Raw genomic sequence first — 3,407 nt, forward strand, 5'->3', positions numbered from 1 at the left:
GATTGCCACCTAATACAAAACCTTAAACATGCCAATGAGTGTTGCTCATTATTGAGGTAATATATTGTCTTACTCTTACTTAACCAAATCGAGAATAAAATCTTTCCTTTCATCCCTTCTCATAATTTAAGAGATATGATCTGTGCCGACGGTCGATCTAATCCTCCCACGTAGCAGCTCATAACCTCAACAAATTCATCCACAACCACAATTTCTCGGACTTCACCCCATTAGAATATCGATATGGTTGAGTTGCTCGTCGATTAGCTAGCTGGGGACCATTACATATATGTGTTAATCGTATTTAATTAAGAGAGTCCGGATGGTTAATTAAATTAAAATCCATAATTAATCAATCCGAGCTGCTTGAGGCCCCCAAGACTCGGGGAGCCAAGCTGGAGATTACCTGGCAGGGGTGGTGACGCGGCGTGGGTCCCCGAACAAATGTCAACCCCGTCGGTCAAACGTTGACCGACAGTAGGGGATACACGTAGATAGAGAAGAGGGCAAAAGAGGAAAAGTCGGAGCTGACTTTTGGGCGAATGTTTTGTCATTTTTCTGTTTGTTACTTACTTGGCCGTCGGCGGTGCTTTCAAGTAGTTGCGTTTTTGGAGTTCGAGGCGGGGGAGGGGCGGGTTTCGGAAAATTAGTTCTACGTCCTTTTGGATGAGTAATGTCTAATCAAAATTATTTTAAATATTTCACCCTTAAAAGGAAAAATTATTATCAATGAGAATTTATAAGATTATTTTCGTCTAATTTTTCGGGTAATGATAACAATTTTAATTAAGTGTTATATATTAAAATGAATTAGTGATACTCGCATAATATTTTATCGGATTTCAGAGTAAAAACAGTAGCACATTGGTGCTCATTTAATAATCGAGATATTTTCAATTCTCACAATGAAATTACTTATATTTATTAATTATTAAAATTTTTATTTTATTATATTAACTTCACGTTGCTTTTATAAGTTATAATGGAAAAAAAAAACGATTTCGCTCAACCGCCGGGCCCACCAGACAATTCAAAGCGCTTTGCGAGTGCACTCCAGCTGTGGGTTTTGGTAGGGACTCCTCTTGAAGATCTAATTATTATGCTTTTTCTTTTTCCTTTTTAATATTTCATTTAGGTTCCTCTCTAGAGACGTTGAAGTTGAGGCCCCCCTGGACCATATCAAACCACACGGTTTAGACCCATTCTCTCCTCTAGGACTATTCAAAATCCCACATAATCAAATTAAAAAAATTACGTACCATCCCAAGTTTACAAAAAAAAAAAAAGAAGAAGAAGAAGGAAAATCAAGTCATCAATCCGATTTTACGTGCATGATGAGACTCCTCGACTTTGAGGTTGCGTGACAAAGATTCTCACATTTTTCTCGATATAATTATATTGGGAAACCGTGTTTCAGTGAAGGACATTGTAGGCAGCTTATGGGAATGGCTAGATAGCATATGGAACACATTATTTGGGGTGATAACTCTTGTTTACGCTATAATTTGTTCAAGTAGTCACGCCCACTTTGAGTGTAAGTGAACTCATACTTTATTCGGATTGGGGCATTCAGAGAAGGAGAATTAAAATGCTTTGGAAGCTTTCCGAATGGCGGATGAAAACTGAAAAAAAAAAACGAAAGGAAATGGAGGGAACTAATATCAATCAATTATCATCTAATATACATATGTACATCTCTGCGACAGGGAACTACCATCCTCTGTTGGAAGGTGGCAGTATTTATGTGTATTATGTGAGTAAATTTTCGTTTTTTAATTATGTAACGACTAACTTGAGATATTTCACTCATAAAATAATGTCAAATTGAACATGTAACATGTAGTCCCAATACAATGGGAGCTAACTCATCAACAACAATCTCCTAAAGAGGGGCAGGTGCATGATTTGGCATCAAATCTAAAATCACTTCAATCTCGTATCTTTAATTTTGCAGCATGCCACAGATATTGTCTGCTCAAATTAATTATCCACTCTTTTAAGTTCTATTGGTCGGTCATTAAAAGGGCGAGGCAGACCTTCATAATTATTTTTAATTAATCTGCTCAATAATGATAAGAATTTATATAATGTCCTCATGATTGGGCGTTAAGGTTCGTCGAATGAGACTTTTGCACATTGCGGCTCATGCATAATTGTGTAATTAGGTTTTGGGGTTGTCGGATCCCTATGAAGGAGGCAATAAGACGTGGCTCAATCATGTGCTGACACGTGGAGGCCTCCCAGACCAGCCTTACAGGTCATAGCTCGTACGTACGGCCCAGACTCAGAGTACTCATCAGAAAGTGCATGGAGATCTGAGCAGACAGTTGGAGGTGACAGTGCTTTGTCGTCCGATCTCTCGTGTTCTTTTCCCCCCTTTGCCCTTTGCCCCTTGATTTTTTATTTATTAATTTAAAGTTTAATATAATCGCAAGTTTACTTAATCAACTAAGAAAGACAGGAAAAAATAAGTAATTATTAATTTAGTAATGATGGACGGGTGATCAAGGTATGATGTTTTCATGGATAGGCTATTTATTGCTCACATGTTACCCAGCAATGGAGGCTCGTTTTGTCACGCATAGAATATGTAGATCCAATTAATCGACCATATGGAACAACTCATATTCACATACATTAAAAAGAATTTGGGTTATATATGCTTTGAAGCTATAGTAAACACGAAACTCATCCTGGATACTATATATTTTTATTTGAATTATTATGATTCTTCGTGTAGATTTGGTATACATATACAATATATGATCCTAAAGACATTAACATAAGGAACGATGTAACATGGATGTAAACACAGACTCATTGAGATCGAGAAATTTCAACCCCTAGAGACAATCGAGGAAAAGCTGAATTAGTATTTCACAAAAGAAAAATTGGGAAATAATTTACTAAAAAAAGAGATGGCGGCAATAATTATTTATAGAATGATTTTTATTAGCAATTTAACAAATCATAACTGTTTTTGTAGACTTTTTTATGCACACCTCCGGGCTGCTAGTAGGGCTTGTCTTGGGGTTGAGTCTCGTAAATCGTGTGGATTGATTCAAAAAGATGAGGCAAATCATGTTGTCTGCCCATAATAGTTAAGTAGGATATAAATTGTTAATTACAATTATTTATACAAGAAAAAAGTTTGTATGCTTAAAATAAATCTACCATTATGGGCTACCTTTCCGATGCACACACCATTAAAATTCAAACTTCAATTGGAATAATTTTCTTTTTTCTGGCCTCCAACCGAAGATCTCTTCATATTGAATAGAAAGATTTTTTGTATTACTTATGATTTCCTTTTTTCTTGTTTTTTTGGGGTAATATTGCCGCAAAGATATCATCAATCAACTAAACAACTAATTGATCGACACATGTAAGCATGATGCCATAAAGTT

This window comes from Punica granatum, chromosome 3 (assembly GCF_007655135.1).
Source record: "Punica granatum isolate Tunisia-2019 chromosome 3, ASM765513v2, whole genome shotgun sequence".
Classification (NCBI taxonomy): domain Eukaryota; kingdom Viridiplantae; phylum Streptophyta; class Magnoliopsida; order Myrtales; family Lythraceae; genus Punica; species Punica granatum.